The following is a 24,970-nucleotide window of genomic DNA, read 5'->3' on the forward strand; positions in this document are numbered from 1 at the left end:
CTTGGCAAAGCATGGCAAGCAAGTTATTAGCCTTATTTATTTTCTAAACTATGCATCACTTATGTTAGTTTCTTGAGTTTTAGTATCATGTTATAAGATATCTTATTACAAACTGTGGCCATATGCAGTCGAAAAGTAATGGAAATATCCAACCTCAAAACAATAGAAATGTGAGCATTACTAGAATGAAGTTGGAAAGGTTGACAACAATCAAAATGAGTGAAAGGAGAGAAAATGAAGATAGTGATTAGTAGTGCTGATATTGTTCTCTTCCACTTTGTAACTTGTCATTTGGCAATTTTGGGTACTATTAATATTCTCACTTGCCATACACTCTTTAGGGCATTCTCATTCTTTTATGTTTCTATGTACTTAATGTTCGAAAAAAAACAATGGAAAAGACCATTTTGCCTTGTTGCAATCTACAACGCGACTGTCGGTTACACGCGAGGCTATGTACGAGTCTATGAACAAGCCACTATAGCTACACCCGTAGCTGATTTGTGGAGGTGTCACAATTATTATTATTTTATTTCTTTAGTTCTTGCGCGTCTCTGGGCACGTCTTCTCTACTTTCTTCTCAAGTGTCTAGCCATACTCTACAATGAAAGGGTAAAATATTCCTCATCTCTGGTCACAGCTGCCATTGACTCCCTCTTCTTGAATACCAGATGTGCCTCTGTGTCTCTTATTATATCCATGGTGTCCTCATCAACAGCATCAATTCTCACTTAAAAAGCTTTTTGTAATTAGTCACCTCCGCCTTTTAATTAATATAATTTAAAGCTTCCTTTTAAAAAAAAGTAAAATATTTTTAGTATCTACAATGTACAGGCAACTCAAATCCCTCTTTCATGGATTAAATGCCATCTCAGTAATTCCACTTTGGTATCTATGGGTGGAAATCGCACGTGACTCTAGGGTACAATCCTATGGTCAGTAGTAGGTTTCCCTTAAGTAAACCAAATAAAAGTTTCTTTTGACTAAATGCCAGGACGAATATGGATGAAATCTTAATACTTAAAGGGCTTTGAACATAATTTCGAGCGATAAAATTACACTGATAATGTCTTTTCCTTAGTGCAGGTATGATCAGGCCCTGCCAATTTTGTTGGTTATAGTTCCGGAAATACATGCTACCTTAAACAAAGTGTCTCACTTGCAGAGTGTAGGATATTTCTACTGCGCCTTACGTGGATTTTTTTCACCATGATGGGTTGACAAGAAAACCATATAACTTCAAAATTTTGACGAGCTGTTTTTCCATTCTTCTAGCAGATTATGGGCTCTAGATTAAAGCGAACCCTGACTTGTTCTACTGCTCGCAGAAATATTTGAAAGGATAGTAGCCGGTTTTGGGACTTACGATGGTACTGTGTTTTGGGACTTGAGCAATGCGACAATCCGAGGGCGAAGATAAGCACTCTAAGGAGGGCATATCACTGTTGTTTCGGGCACAGATGCTCGAGGGCCGAGCTGCGTGATCTACTTCAACACACTTAAGGAAGTTCAACAGCATCTCTGGCCTGTAACAGCTGGAATGCATGAAAATCCCTCTTCATCATTCCTTCAGATGGAAGTTATCTCATGGGGTGAGAGAAACGTCTCTTGTGAGTTGTGAATGCTCGCGCATCATAATACATCTCGTTTTGCTACTAGCACGGCTGGTCGGTTACAATCTTTTCTGTACGAAAGTAGTGATCACTTACAACTTAAGGTCGGTAAAGAAAGAATGTCCACGGATTCACGGAAGACGGAACAGCGAGATTAAACGTTTAAGCACACGCAAAGTAAGGACAGAGTAGAGCTCCTACCTGTGACCGGCGCGAGACTTCTGAAGGTGGAGGACGGAAGAAAGCTGATCCGCACAGGCAGCAGCTAGCGGCAAGCAAGCATTGCGATGTCTGCAGAGTTTGCAAGTCGTTAAACAAGACCTTTAAATGTTGAAACAAAAGACTTCTGTCCTCGCCAGAACTCTAGTCCAAGATGAAATTACCGCGTTATCTTTTGCTTGGCCCCTGCAGTTTTCTAGTTTCTGCGTGTGTGTGTTCGCGCGCGCGCAGTGTGTTTTTGGGTAGCTGGCAGCCTGGTACTGGCAGCTGCAACGGTGAAACACGATTCACGCGCACAGAGTCAGAGATCACGGGCACAGATTCAGTGATGGCTTCACTCTTCAATATCGAAAGCGCGAAAATGAACCGTTCGCACTGATGGCTATTTAAGCCATCCATATGCCAAACAGGCCACCAGCCTATCGCCTTTCATCATGTCACATGTGGCAGCTTTCCAAAGGCAGCTTGCGTTGCGCCGGGCAGCCAGTGCCAGCCATCGATGCCTGTCAGACTGTCACCCCTCTGCCTCTATGCTCGGGAATCGGACCAATACGAGCGGAAGAGTGACTCTATTTTTACTCGCAGCCAGGCCTAGAATTTGAAGGGCACACCTATTTTTTCTATTGAAGGGCTTTTCCTTAACCAGCTTTTCTTTATGACGAGATTTAAAGAACATATAACTAAATTTCCCAAAACCTTTCTCTTCTTTCGAAGGATAATTTTATTTTTACCTTTCTTGTGAAGGTTTTGACCCTTTGAAGGGTACTACAACCTTCGTAACGAAATTAGAGAGCAAAATAGATACGAAGATTGGCTATTTTAATGCATACTCTCCTATTCACTCTCCTATTCGGAAAAAATCATAGCTCCACAGAGACAAGGCCGATCAAAATTCTGTCACCACAGATATTTTTTAAATATACCAAAGAAAATTCCTATGGAGTTAGACTTTGTGTCGGACCTGGCTGTCGCCTTTGCTTGAGCATGTTGATTTGCGCCTCCCACTGGCAATTGGCAATTGGCACTTCATTAGATGAAGCAGGAAGAGGACACATTGATACTCACAGTATCCCAAATCTGTAATTTGACAGGTTTGCTTGCTATATTTATCATTCGTGCACCAAACTCCACACCAATGGTAAGATCATGGACGGGTTGAAATCTCTTATCTGTGAACTGGAGAAGAAGGCATGATTTGCCTACACTTGGGGGCAAAATAATTGATAAACTGATTTTAATGATCTAATTAAGCTGCTTAATCAATCAATTAGATCAAATGCTAGCCCCAAAAGCACGGAAACAAGGTTAAATTAACCTGTGTCGCCGATGATTATGTACTTAAACAGGTACTGGTACGACATGGTCAGAAGATTGAGAAATGGAAGGCTCCGGTAAAACTTTGATGGACGGATTTTGCCGGACTGGAGAAGTTCCGTTCGATCGATTGATTGACGGACGGGCTTTTGCCGGATTGAGAAATTATCGGCTTGTAGAACTCTGAAGAGCCAATCCTCTCTCTGCGCGTACCAATTTGTATGGTTTTTGGCTTACGAAGAAAAACAAGCAGGGAAGAGGTCGAAGCCTGCTTTCGAAGGCTGGGCCTCTCTCTCTCTCTCTCATTCGATTGGCAATGCATTCGACGAGAGATCACAAAAGCTTCCGCTGAACCACCCACAACCGCCACCCTTACTAAGGCTAAAAATGTTATCTAAAAAATTTTATCTAAGTTCCCCTCCATTAATTAATTGAATATCTTTTTTCACTCATTGTATGCCCCTATTTTGACAAAGGTGTTGATTATGTCAATGAAAAAACTATTCTTAATGTTGAATGTTGTCTGTCATATCTATAATATATAAAGGACCATCAACTTCTTTATAATATATATAAGATCATCAATTTCTTTTGTACACGTGTTGAAAGAATAGAAATTTTATATTTATTAATTTTTTCATTTTTAAAACAGTTGTAAATGTCTCCCAAGGATTTAGCGATGGCAACCCCGTCTTCCACCGGTCTCGACTCCCATCGCCTCCGCCCCTGCAAACGATGGCTCTTCCCCCCCTCGACGTCTTGCCGCTCCTCAACCCCCTTTGCATGACTGGGAGGTTCTGTCCATATCCACCATGTCAGCCTCAACCCTGGGTTTTCCTCGGCCAGCGAATCTCAGCAGCGAATGAGCAGAAGAAATATGAGAAATTGATTGCAGAGGTGATGGTAGGATCTTATTCATCCTTTCCTTCTGGTCGTGGCGAAGGGGCCGCCGTTTCCGACACCTTCGGCATCGAGCTGTTCACCGAGGGCTGGAGACCTTACCTCAAGCCCAGAGAAGCTAGGGTTCCGTTTCAGGAGAACTATCCTAGATCTTCAGTTAATATGTAGCAAGATGGTGAGTCAATGAACGTTTGCACGTCCACCGGTTTGCACAGGGTTGTGGTAGTGCTTCTAACAGGCTGTGGTGGTAGGCTCCTAGCCGTGGTGGAACTACGCAGGCTGTGGTGGTTCTCCTACCTGTAGATTTTCTCTGTTTTGGTGTTTCTCTGCTTGATGTGATCAATTGTAGAATGTAAAGAGTTAATGGTCGTACGGGTGTTGTTCTAACTTCTCTTGTTTCTACCAATATCAAAGCCCACTTAGGGTCACACGTGTCCAACAGTTTGGCCAAGGACCTATTCCAAAGTTGGTAGGAACAAAACCATCAAAAAAGAAAATTTATATTTATAAAAATCCCCATGCCTATGATGGAGGTATGAAGGCTCTATATCTCCGTATCTCATCCGTATGAAAGACATATGAAAGATTTAGATCACAATGACGATGGTTGCTAGAGCATCTCAACCCACGACGGGTGGTGCCTAGTTTCGACTATGCATGGTGTTCCCTCCTTTTGATCGCACTACTAACTTATTTGGTTCTTCGTGAGGCTTGTCCACTACCTTAAATGTGGCCAATATTTGGAAGGGAAGTACCCCCTTGTGGTTCTCGGGTGTGTCAGGGTAGCGAATGAGGTGTCATACTAGGGGCGTGTGGGTAGGCGGGTGAAATCTTCATGTGCGTCTAGGTAAGGGAGTGGGGGAAGGACACACGGTAGCCTAATACCGGCGCTTATACCGACGTCATTGAACGGGGTCTAAAAAAGCTCCGTCATCGGTATAAACGCCGGTATATGCGTCGGAACGACGACGTCAGTATAAGCGTCGGGAAACAATACCGGTGCCTATACCGGTGTCTATATCGACGTTTCACCGGGCCAATACCGACAACTATACCGGCGTTTATACCGGCGACTATACCAGCACTTATACCGGGGTGTATACCTGTCCCTATACCGACGTTCACCGGCATCTATACCGATGGCAATACCGGCATATATACTAGCACAGATACCGGTGACTATACCGACGGCAATACCGGCATGTATACCAGCACATATACCGGTGACTATACCGGTGTCTGTACCGGGGAATATACCGACGCTGAACCAGAAATTTTTTTTTAGACAGAATAGTGTTGCCTGGCTGTTGGCTGCGTGCAATGAACAGGATCAACAACAGCAAACAGACAGCACCATTCTGTCTAAAATAGAGCACAAAAACAACCGTGCTCGTTTTTTTATTTTTCAGATCGATAAACAAGAAATTAAATTAAACATTAATACTCAAGAATCTTTTGATCATATACCATTAGTTTGAAGGTCATCTTACATCATGGTAATGCCTCCCAATTGACGGTCTCTCCTTCTTCTTTAAGCATCTCAAATAAGGCCACAAGGCCATGTTTGTGAGCGTACTTCTCCTCTCGCCTACTTGGTGGGCAATTCATATGGCCAACTCCTACACAAATGATTAACAATTATAACTTTTAGAAATCAACATTTAGCCCACATACATACATTTACATAAATAAAATTGCTACAAATACTTACGAATTCATGGCGCATGGTTTCGTAACCACCACTCCCAAGATGAGAAGTCCCTACTGTTTGGAGTCTTGCCCTTGCCGCCTCTCTTTGTTGTTGAAACCTCTCTGGTGTCTTTGTGAGCTCCCGAGCAATGGCTTCCCACTCCCTGTCATCTAGCCAAACAGGTTTCTCTTTCCCCTCTCTAAATGCATCCCTTGCCTCTGACCTACGATGCCCCATCAAAATGCGAGCTGTATACTGTATCCACTCATTAGAGACGACATTCATAGGGTCAGATGGCTGAAACTCTTGCTTTATCTTTGTATTTATATAATTTTTCTTCCCCTTATCTTGCTGATCCCATTTAGTCATGACAGAGTCGTGAAACTGTATAGTGCACAATTGTCGAATGCGTGTCTTCATTGCCTTCCCTGCACTATTCATTATTGGTGCCCCATCCCTAATTGTGTATATCTTGCTGTTGTCATAGTCATGTGCAACCCAGGGAGTGGAAGGTGACCCTATGGGTGTGCTATCAACAGATGAGAACGAAGGACGACGCTCACGTGGTGGTGGTGTCACAGCATCTGTGGCACTACCACCACAACAACCTCCCCCTGAAGACCTACTACGTGAGCGATGTCTATGTGAAGAGGTGGTAGATCGAGCTGTAAGAGGAGTGGAAGGCTGTGTGGTATGAGGTATGGAAGCTGCTGTCGTACCTCTACGGGTGTGGGAACTGGCGTCGGGAAGCCAGATGGTGAGGCAGATGTCCCTGCTCCAGAACCCCAATAACTCTGAGCCATGGCTCTCTGCTCTGGAGTCATGGACGAAAGAAAACCATATAACTGCTGGGGACTCATGCCCTGCAGTGTAGGATTAAATGAGAAATCAGGACTGTAATCGTAGGGCGGTGAGTCATCACCCATGGCCTGTTGGACAAAAAACCATATGACAAACTTGTGCGAAATGAAAATTACACGGTAAACAATGAAAGAACCATATGACAAACATTAACAATGATAAACAACAATGGTAAAACTATATCAACTTGCACCTACAGTAGTGATTATGACGGTAAACATTAACAATGGTAAACAATGAAAGGACCATATGACAAGCATTAACTTTCCTAAACAACAATGGTAAACCATATCACTTTGCACCTTCAATGTCATAAAATCATTACAAATATGTCATAACTATTTGCATAATCATTAAGATACATCATTTTAAAAATCATTATCTATTCTATCATCCTCATTAAGATCAGTAGTCCCAAAGAGATCTATGTCTATGTACATTTCAGCATCCTCATCATTAAAAGTCCCTTGATGAAGGATGTCCTCATCATCTATGTCTTCTTCCTCAACATGTTTTTCAGCTTCATTGGTTTGCACCTCTTCATTTGCTTGCTCCTCTTCATTGTTGATATCGGCTTGTTCTTGCTGCTCTCCACCACCCTGTGCATCTACATCACCCTGTTGTAGCTCAAATTCTTCAAAAATTGAGGTTCCTCACCAATGACTCGCCTGTTAGACTCTTGAGACCATAGCCGAGGTATCTCTGGATCTGAAGAACTTAAATATTCAGTGATGTAAACAAGGGACTCTTGTATCAGCCACCCTTCTGACATACTACCCTCTGGGCGAGCCATTTGGCGAACAAATCCCTTTAATGTCTTCATAAACCTCTCCAAAAAGAACATCCATCTTGAATGGACTGTTCCAGCAACTGCAACCTCATCTACAACATGAACTAGCAGATGCATCTGGATTGTTAATAAACTTGTAGGGAAAAACTTCTCTACCATGCAGACTGTCTCTATGGAGTTTAAACGCGCTGTCTCCAAAGTGTCTCTCTTTATCTCTTTTGAAGAAATCCAGCGCACCAATGTGCCAATCTTATAGATAGTGGCTCTAATGTCTTCAGTGAGGCAATCTTTTATTGCTATGGGTAGCACAAATTGTAGAAACTTGTGCCAATCATGACTCTTGAGGCCACTAAGATGAATCATCCTTTGTAAATGCACTTTTCAAGCAATGCATACAACCTGTAGTAGTCCGAAACTCTGAAATTGTCCTCTTGACTTGTTGTTCCTCCATCTTACTAAAAACCCATGGGGCTCTTGGAAGTAGCACCTTTCCATTGGGTCTAGTGCGAGCCCACAACTCTTGCATGCAACCAATCTCTTCCAAGTCATCCCTTTGGCCTTTAGTCACCTTTTTTCCTGTCATGGTCTTCCACAGAATGTCAGCTACATTCTTGAAAATATGCATCGGGTCAAGCAAATGGTTTATAAGGAGATCACCCCAATAGGGGAGTTGGTGAAAGATAGAGAGCCTCTTCATCCCAGGACATGCCAAGTTGCCACATTCCTCCCATTTGATCTTCCAATCGCTTGCCTTCAATGCACTTGGAGGAGGTCTTCCTAGATTACCATCCCGCAATTCATAATTTTCTGGAAGATACCTAACATGTCCTTGGTAGACATTCTTTCGTAATGCTTTTGAGTATCTTGAATCAAGTCGAGGACCACATACAGGACATGCATTGTAACCCAATATAGACAAACCTGAGCATTCTCCATAGCCAGGCCAATCATGCATTGTCCACATGAGAATACCTTGCACAGTTGCAAGTCTTTGGCCACTCTGCTGCTTTGACATGTCCTTCACTTCAATTCCGTTCCACAAGATGCGTAACTCATCAATAAGTGGTGCCAAATATACATCCATGTTCTTCACCTTGTACTTTCCTGGAACTATTAATGAGAGCAACAAATGACCTTTCTTTATTGCTAACCATGGCGGAAGATTATAATTCACAAGGCAAATAGGCCATGTGCTCCATGAAGAGCTCCTTAAACCAAAAGGGTTTACACCATCCATTGCTAGGCCAAGACGGAGGTTTCGAGGTTCTTCCTTAAAAGCCGGCCATTTCTCTTCAATGTGCCTCCATGCGGATGAATCAGCAAGCACACGCATCACTTCATCTGTGGATCGAGTTATGGCATGCCATGTCATCAAGCTTGCTATAGATTTGCACCTGAACATGCTTTTTATTCTTGGGATGATTGGAAAGTGCCTAAGAACCTTTACCGGGACAGCTTCCCCCTGAACATCTTCTCTATATCTGTTAGAGCCACAATGGGGACATTCTTGCAAATGCTCATATTCATGGCGGAAGAGGCAACAATCATTGCGACAAGCATGAATATTATTGTAATCCATGCCTATGGATTTCAATAACTTCTTGGCATCTGCACGAGATGGAGGCATCTCGTTGCTAGGGGACAATTTCTAGTCTTTCAAAAGCCTGCAAGTATGGCAATATCTGATCGTTACTATTAAGATTTAGTCAAATACAAGTTGAAAATTTATCATTTCAACATTAGGTGTAATCTCCAAAAAAAGTCCTTACTTGAATAGTTCAGTGACACTTGTATTAGACCATCCAAAAATTGACTGCAAATTTAGCATCGTAAGAGATGCACGCAATACAGATATGTTGGCACCATTGTATAATGGAAGGCGTGCAAGTTTACGCATGGCCTCTTCCTCTGGTTCATAATTTGACCGTTGAGAATGTCGTGGTTGATGATCTTCATGTTCATGCTCCTCGAAGAGAGCTTCTTGTTGCTCGATGAAGGCATCCAACATTTCTTCCATTGGACCTTCTTCCATTTCCTGACCTTCTTCCATTCCCTCGGGTGCTGTTAATTGAGCTCCATCTGTCACTCCCTCTTGCGATATTCTCATCCTTTGTTGGGGACGAGAATTCACAGGCGCAATGTTATCAAGATGCGGCTGCACACTTGCTTGGTTGTACGATTGAAACCGTAAATTTTGCAAGCGCTCCATTGGAAATATGCCAGCGTCATGAACATGCTGGTTGCAAATCCTTCGTTTTCGAAAGATTTGGTACTTACATCGCATGCATGGACACGCTATTCTCTCTTCAAGATTGAGAGGCTCCATCTAGCAGGATAACATGTATATGTAGCTCATTAAATACAAATCATTATGCATTACACAAAGCATTATGTAAACCATAAAACAGGGCTTCTTTTCCCCAGCCGTGAGGGAGATTTTAAAAATAACATTTAAAGCGTCAAACGGGCTTCTTTTCCCCAGCCGTTGAGGGAGACTTTAAAAATATTAAAAAAAGCGTCAAACGGGCTTCTTTTCCCCAGCCGTTGAGGGAGATTTTAAAAATAACTTATACATTAGCTTATCTTCTCTCCATACAAAATTAAGAAGGTAATTAGAACAAGGATGGAGAGAGAGAGACTATCTCTATTCATAAATAGCTATTTATAAAGGCCTTATGCAAAAATCTATATGCATAGATTCTGTAAATAGAGCCTACACATTGAGCTCTATGCATAGAAGCCTACACCTAAAGCTGAACGCATCGAGCCTTATGCATAAAGCCTATGCATAATGATCTATACATAAGCTTATGTGTAATGCTCTATACGTAAGTCTTATGCAAGCTTTATGAATAAGGTTTATGCAATCGTATGCATAGTAAGGCTTGCAAGCCTTAAGTATAAGCTTGCATAATAAGGCTGCAAGACTTATGCATAAGCTCTATGCATAAGCCATATGCATAAGCCATATGCTATAAGCCTTATGCACTATGCTAACCCTTAATCCCATCACCCAATGGTGTAATAAACATGATCTTGTCTTACATGGATAGAGATCTTACCTTGATAACATATATAAACTCTATGAATAAAGAGAATACCTTATTCATAGAAAAACAGAGCATAAGAAATATATGTTATATGTATAAGAGAGTATAAACATTCAAAAAGCTTATGCTCTCCATCCATGCAAGGCACTCTACATCAAAAAAAGCTTTATGCATAAAAACATAATGCATGTGAAGCCTTATGCATAAAGCTCATCCATAAGATTTATACATAAAACATTATGTATTAAGCTTTATGCATAGATCTTAATTCATGCATTCAGCTAGATTCATATAGCTCTATGCATAAACTCTATGTATAGATCTTGCATAAGCTTACAAGCCCTATGTATAGAGCTTTCATAATCTTACAACCTCTATGTATAAAGCCTATACATAGAGCATACGCATTAAGCTTTTACAAGAAGGTATGCATAGAGCTTTCAACAAGAAGGCTATGCAAGCTCTATGTACAATGTCCATGCAAGCTTTCAAGAAACCTATGCATAGAGATTTTATAAGCTTGCAAACTCTATGCATAAAGCCTATGCATAGAGCTTATGCATAGATATTTCACAAGCTCGCAAGCTCTATGAATAGAGCTTATGTATAAAGCTTGCAAAAAGGCTATGCATAGAGATTGCAAGCTTATGATAGGTTTTATGCATAGATCTTGAATTAGTCCTATGTATAAGCTTGCAAGAACCCTAAACTAACCCTAAACCATAAAACAGGAATGCAATAATACGAGAAAAAAGCATAAACAAGGAAAATCGAAAGAGGGTCTACCTCTTTTTTGCGAAGCTGAAGGAGAGGATTGGTGAAAGATTGGTGAAAGAGCTGCAAAACAAAATATTAAACAAAGTAATTAGTAAATTAAATATAAGAATAAGAACTAATACAAAGTAATACAAAACCCTAAAATCTCTATGCATGCATTAGGAGATCTATGCATACATAGAGAGCTCTCAACATGCATAGAGAGCCAAAAAAAACACAAAACCCTAAACGTCCTATATCCTAAATTAAAAAGCAAAAGCAAGAGCATATTAGTAAAAGCAAGAGCATATAAGTTAAAGTGGAGAAGGAGAAGAGGAGAAAAGAGGAAAGAAGGAGAAAAGAGGAAAGAGGAGAAGAGGAGAAAAGAGGAAAGAAGGAGAAAAGAGGAAAGAGGAGAAGAGGAGAAAAGAGGAAACGCATACCTTCTCTGCAACGCCGCGAAAAACAGAGAACAATACGCTCTCGGCTGTAAAAACTTACGAGCCTCGGTATGTCCGTCGGTAAAAGCGCCGGTATATATTTCGGTATATGCGTCGGTATAAGCAACGGTATACCCGTCGGTATACCTGTCGGTATACGCGTCGGTATACCCGTCGGTATACGCATCGGTATACCCGTCGGTATACGCGTCGGTGTACGAAAATTTCAAATTAACTCGCCCGACTTGTCTCCTCCAAGATTACGACGGGCATACCGACGTTCGACATTTGCGTCGGTATTTTAAAGTCGGTATGCCCTCAAGCTCTAGTAGTGACTCATCTAAATGAAAAAAATGCTTGTATAATTAATATGAAAGACAAGTGGAAGCCTTTGACATGTGCGAGAATACTTTTGCCTATTGAATGGGCTATACAAGTCTAAAAATCTTGTTATATGTGTAAATATTATGGATTTATCCATTCTTGGATATCTCCTTATACATTTGAAAGCATAGAGGGGTGAGAATTGAGGAGCATCCACAAGCCACAAGTCAGTAGGGTCCATGGTTAGTAGCAACCACACCCTGGTCTATTGCTTGCACAAGGTTAGAATATAGGAATACCTACCTGCACTATTGATAGGTGTCGAGTATGCATATAGTCATGAATGTGTATGTGTGTGTGTGTGTGTGTGTGTGTGTGAGAGAGAGAGAGAGAGAGAGAGAGAGAGAGAGAGAGAGAGAAGGAGAAGGAGGGAAATGATAAAATAAGGAGAAGAAATAATAAAAGAAAATATTTAATTACAATCGTCATTCAAGAAAGTGAGTCATCTTATGAGGCTCTCTATGGAGGTTCCACCCACATATGTGTGTCATCACAGAAAATAAAAGAAGGAGAAGAAATAATAAAAGAAAATATTTAATTGCAATCATTATTCAAGAAAGTGAGTCATCTTATGAGGTTCTCTATGGAGGTGCCACCCACACGTGTGTCATAAGCCACAAGTCCATTTTGGATGGGAATAACCCCTCGTTCTTGCTTTCTCTACACACCAACTCTCTCCGCCTATCGTCTACCCAATGTTTCACCCCTTGAGACCACCCTCCATGATCATTTTGTGGATTCCTCTTTTCCTCTAGCTGGTCACCTACCTGCCATCTATTTTACTTAGGTTCCACTTCCTCATCATGTCCTCCTTTCTCTCCACCTATCCTCTACCCAATGTTTCACCCCTTAAGACCACCCTGCATGACCATTTTGTGGATTCCTCTTTCAACTCTAGATGCTGGTCACCTACCTACCATCTATGTTACTTAGGTTCTAATTCCTCCATCATGTCCTCCTTTCATCTCCATCCTTTTTTGTGATTTCCTGTATTATATTGATGTTTTCTGATCTTTCCATTCACCTAATGTTAGGCTCATTATAAGCTTGTTTGATAAATCTATAGAGTTTTTCAATATCGATTGACTACAACAAATGAAGTAACAAAAAGTAGATAGCATCCGCTACCCCAATAGCATGATTATATCCATTTTAGGTACTTTCTTTATAGGACCTAAAACTATTGACATGTAAAGCAATTCTCTTTAATACTCAAATCATAAGCATCAACTAAATAAGGCTTGAAAGAAAACCGTTAAGGAGAAATGAATAATGGACAATGAAAGCCATGCTAGCATGCACAAGATTAATGGCATGTCAAATAACACTCACTTCCACCGCAATCTTCTTATGCCATGGGGTGGTGAATGAATAATTAGTAAGCATTCCCAACAAGAATGGAGGTAGTTCTATTTCTTTAGTGATGGCAATGAAGCCTTTGATTTCTTCAACATAGAACTTGTTCCACCCTTGCCACATTAATGTTGAGAATGAAAGCTTACATCGACAGCTTGTGGATATCATTAGATGTGTGGACAATAGTCTAGCAGTGTGTGGACAATAATGGCCATGCCTAACTAGCCATGTGTGTGGACATTAGTATTCTAGGTTATGTTATGTGTGAACTTATCACTTGTAGAATGTTCTCACTTTAATGAAGGAGAATGAACCTAGATTTGGAGCTTCTTTACATTGTGTGAGATGGATTAAATGAGAGCAATTAGGGTTTGTGTGTGTCTCCTCTAATCTCATCTATTTTCCTTTCATGGTATCAGAGCATGGATTTCTCTCAAATTGAGTGGAAACCCTAAACATGAAGTGGTTGGAGATTGAAACTATGAAGGTCACCATTGAAGTTGTAACAAATCACCACTAGAGTGGAAATCAAAAGCAAATCATAGAGGTTGGCCAAGAGGTAAGTTAAACAAACCCTTCCCTTGTAGGTATTTGGAAGCCAAAGCAAGAAAATTTAAGGCTTCCAAGTGGAAATGTATGCAAATGAAATGTGTTGATTTATAAACATACGAGGAAAAAGCTACAGTTTGCCTGAATAGTAATAACTTTCGCCATGCTTCATAGAAAATGATTATACTATGATAGACAGAAGCTTGTTTTGTATTGACGTATTTAAACTACTCAAACATAAGATTTGGAGTTTTGTAGCTTAAGTTATGAACATAGCAAGATAAGGTTACAGATTTGGGATACCTCCTAACATTTAGTTGAAGTGTTGATGTATGTGAAGTTTGCTTGCAAGCTTGGTTGAAGCTTGAGGTTGCAAGCTACAATTAACAAATTCGAATGAATGCATTGTGATTGTTAAAAGTATTTGCTATTGTCACATGGTATTGGAAAGCTCTTGAGAAATACTTTTACCAATCCATGCATTGTGATTGGTAAAAGTATTTGCTATTGTCACATGGTATTAGAAAGCTCTTAAGAGGTTGATTCATAGGTTGTTGCAAGAGAGGAATAATTTGGAGCTTATAGAAATTTAGTAAGGTAATTTTTAGACTTCTACTTGATGCCTAATGCAACTATATGTGTATGTATGAAGAAAATAAGCATACATGTATGGATGTATGGAGAAAATAAGCATATGGGTGTGCAATGTGGACATATATATGGTTTAAAATGATTTTTCGAATTCTTTTGCATTGAGAAAGTGATTCTAGAAGTAGTATTGATACTACATTAATGAGATTTGTGCATGTATATGTATTAGTGGTTAGCATTGTACTACATTATATTGTGCTAATTTGTCATTAGGAAAAAAGGGAGCTCATTTTGGGGCCCTGTAAGAAATTATCTATTTTTTGATTTATTTCTCTCCTAAAAGACCTCAAAAATAGTAAAATACGAAAACGTGGCTCAGAACTGTCAGTAAGGACTACAGAACTGTCAGTTTAGAAAGGAATAAGATAATCTTTTGTCTAACTAACACGATTTTGCATTAAATATCTCCTTAGTTTTTTTTTGTTTCCCGAAGATTCCGCATCTCTTTTGATGATGTGTGCAGGCCTCTCATAAAGAATCCATCACTGAACTTGATGATTGCACTTTTTCAAAATATTTACATGGATACCGCCACACTTCCATGATTCGTGTTACAAAAAGACTATGAGATTGACAAGCAAACTTCGCAACCTGAGAAGCACAAAAAATGGCCGATACTAGTGAGTCACAATCTCAGAAGAAGCGATTACACCATCTTCACATCGACTTAGAAGAACAATATGCTCCAGCACAAAAAAGACGAAAGGATACAGTGCTGAATGCTCAACAACGGGAAAATATGAGAAGAGAAGGGCTTCAACATATTGACTTATGGTGCGATGGAGGCATATATCCAAAATGTCTAGTAAAAAACTCTACACCTCCATTTGTCAATCCAACCACACTACTGAGGTTTGCGGGCGATGGACAAAATGGACTTCTTGGTTATATTTCAGCGCACTCTGCATTTGCAGAAACGTATAAAATGATGTACCTACAAGAAAAGGGGGCCAGGATGCAAGAGATAGCCATTCGTGCAAAATTGGAGCAGCAGTTGTTGTAGAATGAAATTGAGGAGCATTCAAAGAGTAAAAAAGAGTTGACAAGAGCAAGAAGGAAGAGAACCGTGCTTGGAGACAGACTACGAAGTAGGAAGATTAAAAACATTGCAAATTTGAAGGCTGGGATTGGTGGATGCAAGCGAAGAATTCAAGAAGCAAGGCTAGTTTGAAATTTTTCATTTTGTATACTCAAAAAGGCTCTCAAATGACTATATCTATTTCGTCCATTAACGCAAAACAAGAATGGAGGTGTTGAATGATATAGGCATATTGTATTACTATAGGAAACTATTGGAGCCTGCAAAAGAAAATAAGGATCCCAACCTTCTTCCTGTTAAACAAATGAAAGGATTGCTTTCTTGTGGTGTAGCAAAAGGTTTGATTGAAGAAAAAAAATACAAAACAATCAAACGCAATGTTGTAGAGGACTTTATATCCAATAATCAAGTTGATGGCACTACAATCCAAGAGGCTCTTGAGGAGTGGAGTTAGCAAGAAGGGATATAGTTCGATTTTCCATGCGATATCCTCAACTTTGAAAGATCAAAGGATTAAACGAGTTTTACTGCCAAATCCAGCAAACCGTGTGGAGGATAAGAGGTCATTTGAATGAAAGTATAGATGAGTTTATTGGGCAATATATCCATATTGAAGAAATATTTCATGGTGGTAAAGGAACCACTGTGTATGACCCTTGGAACAATATATTTGTAGATCTACAACAACTTCAAAGAACAATGGTCGAGATTTATGGAATAACATTTGAGGAGTGCAAAGGCATTTTGAAATTTGTTATCAAACTGGATGAGTGTGAGGTTGTAAAGGAAAAGAAAATGGAAAGGATTACTATTACATTGATGAATGGAGCACTTGATACATCATTGACTGAAGCGAGTTCGAAGTATTTTAGTGTGCAATCGGAGAAACACATATGGTGGTTAGGCTCGTTCCAGGTATGATCATTTTTTGTTTTCGTACTTGATTTTAGTCATTGTTTTCAAATCTTTTATAGTAAGACTTTTGTTTTCTATAATCACAGGTGAAGACAGAAGACCATGAAACACTAGATTGGGTGTTTCACCACACGGAAATACCAAGAATAATTAAAAGACAAGTGCAAGGAGAGAATCTCCATGTTGTAGGAAAAGGTGATTTTCAAGTAGAGTGGCACATGGCGGGGGATCTTAAAACACTTAAGTGCATGTATAATGTTAGTAAAGGAGGCAACTCAAAGTCTCCTTGTCTTTATTGCAAAGAATCAGCTCAAGTAATGGATTCCAAATGGTGGAAGAGAGCACCTAATAGAGATAAAGTTGACCCTGACTTCAAGGCCATTCTTGACATTCCACTATGTAATGTTCACATATGCACATTGCATGGTCTATGTCAAATTATTGAGAAATTGGTATTTTTGTATATTGGATTTGCTTGGAAACTCCGTCTCGAAAAAAATAGAAAGGATGCTCTTCAAGCATTGGAAAAAGTGTTATCCGATATAGGTCTGCATGGAGGTGATGTTCATATCACAAAGGATTTTAAAAAGTCTACCAATGGCAAGGAGGTACCAATCAAGCCCTCTATTGGTGGTGTTAAGGCAAGAAGATTCTTGTCTCGACCCAAACACAGTAGTAAGCAAGTAAGGCAAGGTAGAACAGTTTCAAGGATTAATTATGGATTGTGGAAGCAAGTCCATAATGCCGTGAAAGATCATGAGGCAGATGGGGAAGCACGAAATGTGAAGGCAGAGGTGTGGAGGTCTCTTGATCAACTCTTCATGTTCTGTGACAATGTAACATGGACAAAGAGTGATTACAAGAACTTTGAAGAGGCAATTAAACATTTTGGGAAGTCAATGAAAGACCCGTGGACAGTCTGCAATATAACTCATTACATGGTAAGGTTCTATCTTCTTCTTTTACTTAAGTGTGATTCTCTTTTTTTTTATAACTTACTATGCATTCTTATGTCTCTGTGAAAATAGCATATCATCTACAACCACCTTCCCTATTTTGTCAAAAAGTATGGATGCCCAGCAATTTGGTCTACCCAAGGCATGGAGAAGTCTCACTACATGGCACGTAATGCATTTTTCAGACACACACAACACTACGGAGGGAGTCAAAAGGCAAATAGTTTGAAGGAAGTCTTCCAATGGTTTTACCGAGGCATACTACAGAGGCTGCATGCTAAAAGAAAAGTTGCTAGCTCCAAAGTCAAGCTTGCTTTTATTCTAGCCCAAAAGCTTGCTTTTATTCTAGCCCAAAAGCAAAGATGAAGACAAACTTTGGACAATTCAATGGCAGCAGAGAGACATAGACAATGGAGGGATTCGAAGATATTTAGAAACCATAAATGGACAAGTAAACATGAATAGCAGTTTGTAACTTATTGGTGTTATATCCACATGTTTTCAAACTCAATCAATAGAATTTTTTTTTGTGGAACAAGTGACTCTTGGTGTTATGTCTATATGTTTTGAGACTCCATCGAAAGTATTTCTTTTGTGAAAGATGTGATCTATATTAACAAGCATCAATACATCCATGAGCTACACACAAAAAATTCAATCAATACATCCATGAGCTACACACAAAAAATTCAATCAATACTACTTAATTATGCTAGACACACTATTGATCCTTACTAATAAGGTACTGAGTGTCAAACGCTTTTAGAAGCTACTGAGTGTGGGAAGAGTACTAAAGTGTCGTACGGTGATGGGACAAATGCAAAAGGGTATTGATCGTCCGTACGGACAAGGAACTGATGACAAGATGCATGTCAATCCACCACCACCATCGAGGAGGGAATATCAATTCGGAATGATATCTTGAAGTGTGGTTTTCTCAAATATTAATTCGAAGTGGTGGGTGGGGATCTTGCAAAACAAGAAGGAGCTCAACTCCGTGACGCGGATAGTCTTACATATCAAGGGGCCGGCAAAGAAAGACTAAGATGGCAGATGAAGGCATGACGTTGGACGTACTTCTTCGACTTCTATGAGGGAAAGGTAGAGGATTAGCCCTACTGGGGCTTATCCTGTCGGAGCTGAAAGAAAGGAATGCACCACTTCTGCAAGGAAATTACAAAGATTCCGGAGCTGCCTCCCTCCTTCAAAATGTCTATCCTAGGAGGGCTTAACTCGATTCGAGGAGGACTAGATAGAAGATGAGGATACTATTGTGATAGAGAGGATTAGGGAGATCTCTTTTTGTTGCAGTTTTGTTCAACCATGTTATTACACGCCCTTAGGAAGGATGGGTGTAGATGAATCCCACCTCTCTTGAGACTGTTGTAAATGTGAACAGATGAAATGTACTTGAGAATTTTGTGATGGGTTTTTCCCCGATGATATAATAAAATGCTTACCTTTATAAGTATCAGAGAGTAATCGTTTCATAAGCAATACCATATTTATACAAAAAGATAACAGATGTAAAAAACGTGATACAATTTGTTCACAATTTCAATATATTGTTTGTTTAATATTTAATGACACCACTCTATCTATCCCAAGGACTTTGTACAAATCAGTTCAACTTCAACATATTGTTCACCTATACAAGATCATACCAGACATCACAGACTTTGTACAAATCAACATAATGTTTGTGCTATATTTGATGACTAAATCCTATTACTCCCAGGGCCTGCTAATCGAAACTCTCTTTTTGATCTTGATTGGACTCTTTTTCTTCCTTGTTGGCTTGATGTCGACTGTTTGTTTATCAATGCTTGCCTCTGTTGCTTGTCTGGGAGGGGTATCCTTGTCTTCAGCTATCTCCACGTGTTCTTCTTCTTGGATTGTGTCGCCTGATGCAATCATGGGTGGCTCTCGAAACCTTATGAGCTTGTGTTTTCCATAGCCCTCCAGACATTTGGGCTCCTTAACACCACATGCTAATGCATAAGAAGTGTAAGATAAAAAGTAAGAGGCCCTAGAGGCTTGCTTATTCACATAATCCCCAAATATATCTATGGCAGACAACCTCCCTATCAAAATGATCTTTTCTTTTTGCCATGAAAGATCATGTCCACCTAAAACCCTAGACAAACATTTAAAGAAGTAAAAAATGGCTTCTCCATTGTTGCTCAACTGCCTATGGTAAATCAGGATCTTAGCACTGCCTAGATCATGAATATAATGAGCTAGGCTTGACAGTTTGCCAAACCCAGTCGGCCTGCTTCCACTTGTTCTCTGGAGGAATGTGTCATCCTCAATTTGTAGCTGCCACATATCAAAAGATTGGAGTGAGACAATACACAACCTACAAAACATTTAAACACAAGATAAAGTATTTGATTTGAAGGATGCTCTTCAAGCATTGGAAAAAGTGTTATCCGATATAGGTCTGCATGGAGGTGATGTTCATATCACAAAGGATTTTAAAAAGTCTACCAATGGCAAGGAGGTACCAATCAAGCCCTCTATTGGTGGTGTTAAGGCAAGAAGATTCTTGTCTCGACCCAAACACAGTAGTAAGCAAGTAAGGCAAGGTAGAACAGTTTCAAGGATTAATTATGGATTGTGGAAGCAAGTCCATAATGCCATGAAAGATCATGAGGCAGATGGGGAAGCACGAAATGTGAAGGCAGAGGTGTGGAGGTCTCTTGATCAACTCTTCATGTTCTGTGACAATGTAACATGGACAAAGAGTGATTACAAGAACTTTGAAGAGGCAATTAAACATTTTGGGAAGTCAATGAAAGACGCGTGGACAGCCTGCAATATAACTCATTACATGGTAAGGTTCTATCTTCTTCTTTTACTTAAGTGTGATTCTCTTTTTTTTTATAACTTACTATGCATTCTTATGTCTCTGTGAAAATAGCATATCATCTACAGCCACCTTCTCTATTTTGTCAAAAAGTATGGATGCCCAGCAATTTGGTCTACCCAAGGCATGGAGAAGTCTCACTACATGGCACGTAATGCATTTTTCAGACACACACAACACTACGGAGGGAGTCAAAAGGTAAATAGTCTGAAGGAAGTCTTCCAATGGTTTTACCGAGGCATACTACAGAGGCTGCATGCTAAAAGAAAAGTTGCTAGCTCCAAAGTCAAGCTTGCTTTTATTCTAGCCCAAAAGCTTGCTTTTATTCTAGCCCAAAAGCAAAGACGAAGACAAACTTTGGACAATTCAATGGCAGCAGAGAGACATAGACAATGGAGGGATTCGAAGATATTTAGAAACCATAAATGGACAAGTAAACATGAATAGCAGTTTGTAACTTATTGGTGTTATATCCACATGTTTTCAAACTCAATCAATAGAATTTTTTTTTGTGGAACAAGTGACTCTTGGTGTTATGTCTATATGTTTTGAGACTCCATCGAAAGTATTTCTTTTGTGAAAGATGTGATCTATATTAACAAGCATCAATACATCCATGAGCTACACACAAAAAATTCAATCAATACATCCATGAGCTACACACAAAAAATTCAATCAATACTACTTAATTATGCTAGACACACTATTGATCCTTACTAATAAGGTACTGAGTGTCAAACGCTTTTAGAAGCTACTGAGTGTGGGAAGAGTACTAAAGTGTCGTACGGTGATGGGACAAATGCAAAAGGGTATTGATCGTCCGTACGGACAAGGAACTGATGACAAGATGCATGTCAATCCACCACCACCATCGAGGAGGGAATATCAATTCGGAATGATATCTTGAAGTGTGGTTTTCTCAAATATTAATTCGAAGTGGTGGGTGGGGATCTTGCAAAACAAGAAGGAGCTCAACTCCGTGACGCGGATAGTCTTACATATCAAGGGGCCGGCAAAGAAAGACTAAGATGGCAGATGAAGGCATGACGTTGGACGTACTTCTTCGACTTCTATGAGGGAAAGGTAGAGGATTAGCCCTACTGGGGCTTATCCTGTCGGAGCTGAAAGAAAGGAATGCACCACTTCTGCAAGGAAATTACAAAGATTCCGGAGCTGCCTCCCTCCTTCAAAATGTCTATCCTAGGAGGGCTTAACTCGATTCGAGGAGGACTAGATAGAAGATGAGGATACTATTGTGATAGAGAGGATTAGGGAGATCTCTTTTTGTTGCAGTTTTGTTCAACCATGTTATTACACGCCCTTAGGAAGGATGGGTGTAGATGAATCCCACCTCTCTTGAGACTGTTGTAAATGTGAACAGATGAAATGTACTTGAGAATTTTGTGATGGGTTTTTCCCCGATGATATAATAAAATGCTTACCTTTATAAGTATCAGAGAGTAATCGTTTCATAAGCAATACCATATTTATACAAAAAGATAACAGATGTAAAAAACGTGATACAATTTGTTCACAATTTCAATATATTGTTTGTTTAATATTTAATGACACCACTCTATCTATCCCAAGGACTTTGTACAAATCAGTTCAACTTCAACATATTGTTCACCTATACAAGATCATACCAGACATCACAGACTTTGTACAAATCAACATAATGTTTGTGCTATATTTGATGACTAAATCCTATTACTCCCAGGGCCTGCTAATCGAAACTCTCTTTTTGATCTTGATTGGACTCTCTTTCTTCCTTGTTGGCTTGATGTCGACTGTTTGTTTATCAATGCTTGCCTCTGTTGCTTGTCTGGGAGGGGTATCCTTGTCTTCAGCTATCTCCACGTGTTCTTCTTCTTGGATTGTGTCGCCTGATGCAATCATGGGTGGCTCTCGAAACCTTATGAGCTTGTGTTTTCCATAGCCCTCCAGACATTTGGGCTCCTTAACACCACATGCTAATGCATAAGAAGTGTAAGATAAAAAGTAAGAGGCCCTAGAGGCTTGCTTATTCACATAATCCCCAAATATATCTATGGCAGACAACCTCCCTATCAAAATGATCTTTTCTTTTTGCCATGAAAGATCATGTCCACCTAAAACCCTAGACAAACATTTAAAGAAGTAAAAAATGGCTTCTCCATTGTTGCTCAACTGCCTATGGTAAATCAGGATCTTAGCACTGCCTAGATCATGAATATAATGAGCTAGGCTTGACAGTTTGCCAAACCCAGTCGGCCTGCTTCCACTTGTTCTCTGGAGGAATGTGTCATGCTCAATTTGTAGCTGCCACATATCAAAAGATTGGAGTGAGACAATACACAACCTACAAAACATTTAAACACAAGATAAAGTATTTGATTTGAAGTAACAAGATCATACCTTCTCATTTTCATCAGCAACAAGTAGTTCATCTTTCCAAAGATTTATTCCTCTCCCCTGCAGTCCAGCCTCTTCTTTAAGCTTTCCCTTGTATAGTGCTGAGAGATTCATAGCTTCCTGTGTGAGCTGGAAGGCAGCTTCATCTGGCTCTTGGAACTTTTCAGCCTCTTTGAAATAAATAGTAAGGGCCTCTGCAGGATCAAAAGTTGTTTCCAAAGCGAGTAGTGAATTGTCATCCTCTATGCCAACCTCCTTGTCAAGCCTTGAAGCCTGGGCAATAAGGGAAATGGCATAGTCCTCCCTCAAATTGAACATACACTCTATATCATGGAGGAAAACATAATCTTTACCACCAATCAAGACACCTGGAAGCATGGGCACTGCATAGTTTGCTGCTCTGAACATCAAAATCTTCAACTAGCTGTGCTGCCCTAAGAGTTTCAGTCCTCAGTTGAACAAGGTCAAGAGCAGCCACTTGCAGCCCCTCATCCTGGAGGTTGATATCTTCTTCCTGCTCTGCTATTTTTGTTGCCACAGGAACATCAAATAATGGTTTTCCATCTGGTCAATGATCTGTTCCCCTATTTCAAGGCCAAGGATTTCCCGGATGGAAGGCCAAGATGATGTTGATACTTGAGAGTGATGATCTTTCTGATCTTATTTTGGGCAATCTTGTCTGTCCATCTCAACTTGTTGATGCAGAATAGGATAACGCTCTTATTATTGTTGGTCCTATTTTTGAGCAATGGCAAATTGATTACTCCAATTGGATCCGTCATGATAAAGCTTCTTGTCGATATATCTTATCTTCTATTCATGATTCTCTTATGCTGGATGTATTCAATCTTCCTACTTCTCATGATATATGGCAGTATCTTCTTACTACTTTTGAGAAGAAGTGATATGCAATAATCTCCTGGACAATTTACAATACAAAATCGGTACTCCTATGACTTTGCATATTGAATCCTTCAAAGATGTCGTCAATCAACTTACTGCTATTGGTGCTCCTATTGCACAAAATCAGTTGGCTACACATCTTCTTCATACGGTCAAGGATCCTTCATATGATAATATTGTCACTATTCTGTTTAACAAGGATGGCATTGATTTTGACACGTCTTGTATTTCTGTCGTTGAATATTCTCAACAACATGAACATCGTACAAAGAGAATTCAGACATTGTTTCATATACTCAAGAAGCTGTAGATTTCGAAACGGCTTGTATTGCTCATAAGCATTCCTTTTCGCGTTTTAATCCTGGTGGTCACTCTTATCAAGGTGGCAATTCTTCTCGACTTTCCTATCCCAATAAATATTGTTCCTATTGTGCTAAGAATGGTCATACTATCTCTGATTGTTGGGCACATCAATATGATGAGGAACATGGAATTACCACTAAGCAACCTCGTTCGAATTCCTCCAAAAATCGTACTCCTTATGACTATTGTGGTCATACAGATCATCCATCTCATCGTTGTTTCAAAAGGCAATGTGGTCAAGATTGCAATTGTGCATATGCTGCTGAAGGTACAAGTTGTGAGATGAACATAATCTTTAGGAGAGGTAAACTATGTTCATCATGATATTTCTCCTGGAAGAGTACTTGTTCGGGATGGTTCTCTTTTTATTGTTGGTTTTGGTGCTACTGGTAATATGACTTACCAATCTCCATGGTTTCACAATTATCATGCTCTTCCAATTAAGAAATTGGTGTATCCTACTGATGACACCACTTGTCAAGTCATGAGTGTTGGTGATCTATATCTTGGCACCCTTTCCTCTACCAGAATATTGCGAGAAGTTTTGCATGTTCCAGATCTTCAAAGGAATCCTCTTTTTGTTGCCTGGCTTGTTTATCTTGGTCTTTTTGTTTGTTTTGATCATACAAAGTGTCGAATTGAGAAGGATGGGCATACTATCGCAATAGCTCCTTGACATGGTAATTTGTTTGAGCTCTCTTTTTGAATCTCTTTTTGAATGATGATGCTGCAAATGTTGTTACTACTCCAAGAGATCTTGATCTCAAGTTATGGCATCATCAATTTGTCCATTCGGATTTTGCAAAGCTTCTTGATATTCATCGCCTCCCCGTGATCTCATCAAAGGTATGGATCTTAAAGCTCGTCCTCATATGGGTATTTGTGAGTATTGTGCTCTTGGCAAGGACAACCTTTTCATATCTCCATCTCTACAAATTCACATGCCCTTTTAGACCTC

The sequence above is a fragment of the Cibotium barometz genome, chromosome 13, assembly GCF_041138505.1.
Source record: "Cibotium barometz isolate CiBa-2024 chromosome 13, ASM4113850v1, whole genome shotgun sequence".
NCBI classification, from domain to species: Eukaryota; Viridiplantae; Streptophyta; class Polypodiopsida; order Cyatheales; family Cibotiaceae; genus Cibotium; species Cibotium barometz.